The sequence below is a fragment of the Frankliniella occidentalis genome, unplaced genomic scaffold (assembly GCF_000697945.3).
Source record: "Frankliniella occidentalis isolate FOCC.00 unplaced genomic scaffold, Focc_3.1 Scaffold1699, whole genome shotgun sequence".
NCBI classification, from domain to species: Eukaryota; Metazoa; Arthropoda; class Insecta; order Thysanoptera; family Thripidae; genus Frankliniella; species Frankliniella occidentalis.
The window spans coordinates 10,114-11,489 of record NW_026268799.1 but is presented as its reverse complement, the minus strand read 5'-3'; the positions used below and the strand labels follow the sequence as shown (position 1 = coordinate 11,489).

Here is a 1,376-nt window from a genome sequence, read left to right as displayed (position 1 = left end):
ATCAGTCCTCCAGACCGAACACCAACAGCCACCATGTTCAAGTCCCTGCTCCTCGTCTTCGCCGTCCTGGCTGTGGCCTCGGCCCAGTACATCGCATCACCCTACAGCACCTACAGCGCCGGCGCCTACCCCGCCTACTCTGGTGTCAGCGCCTACTCTGCCTACCCCGCCTACTCCGGAGTCAGCACCTACGGCGCCTACCCCTACGCCTACTCCGGCCTTGGCTACGGCTCTTCCTACCTGTACCGTTAATTTATCAGTAAGTGTGTCTGCCTTTTCTTATTCAACACCGAAACACTTGAGCTGAAGAAAAAGTGTTTTTAAAGTATAACTTCCTTTTCTATTCTAGTGTCCCTGCAGAGGATATCCGACTGACCCAGCACTCCTCCATCTGGAAGCGACCGTTGGGCAACAAAGACTTTCAAGACTTTCGGAGCCACATTCATGTCACAAAATATGAAATAAATAGTTTGCAAGTTTTCTAAATCACTGCAAATATCTTTTTACTAACAACATAAACCCCAACCTCTCTGCACTGTAAAAAGTTTCTGGCTTTTTACAAGAAATATGTTGCGGAAGAAAAAATCAGAACGTTTCTCTTAACAGAATATACGTGAAATTGTTCACGACATTTTCCTTAATGGACGAATGAGTTGCACAAGATGACACTGAGATAAAAATAAACAATATTCTCAAGTTTGTCTCTACAAATTTCCCTTGTCCCACAACTATCTGGAAAACTATCACATGTCACAAGCGAGTTAAAATTTTAATGGTGTGATGTGTGATACGTTTCATTTGCTACTGAATCAATGAGCTCTGTGTGTGATCATTTGCCAAAACCGTTTGGACACACACCTTAGGAGATCTTGAAGCAAATTATCAACTCCGGTCTTTACGCGGTCGCACTGTAAAATGTAGAGTGACCTTTCTTTCCCGAATGGAGCGACGCATCAGCTTCATCGCTCTGTTAGAGTGATTTTTGCGAAATGACTCAAAATGAGTCTTATTCGTAACCAAAAATGTCGTGAAAAGTCACTCCAAACGAGCGATTTAATTAATATCGTTCCCCCAAGAGTCGTCAAATTGGATTCACAATGTCGCTTTATTGGCTGAGCGATAGCGAAGCCTATTACTCCAGTGATGATCAAAAAGTTTCGCGTCTGTCTGTCTGTCTGTGTGTCTGTCTGTCTGTCATCACGATAACTGGAGAACGAATTGAGTTAGCGACCTGGGATTTTTAGGGTCGTTTTGTGTCATAAAAAGACAGATCAAGTTCGAAGAAGAGCATTCAAGCTCAAAAATTGGATTTTTAAAAAATCAAAAACCACAGGTTTCCAAAATGACGATTTTTAAAAATATTTTTCTAACTTGTC

At 42.5% G+C, this 1,376-nt stretch overlaps 1 long non-coding RNA gene across 1 annotated transcript; it reads left to right on the top strand.

The window, feature by feature from the left end:
- The first annotated feature begins 6 nt into the window (after positions 1-6).
- On the top strand, positions 7-486 carry LOC113210273 (uncharacterized). The gene is made up of 2 exons (XR_008012263.1): positions 7-259; positions 350-486. It is a non-coding gene; the product is annotated as an uncharacterized LOC113210273 (long non-coding RNA).
- Positions 487-1,376: the final 890 nt, after the last annotated feature.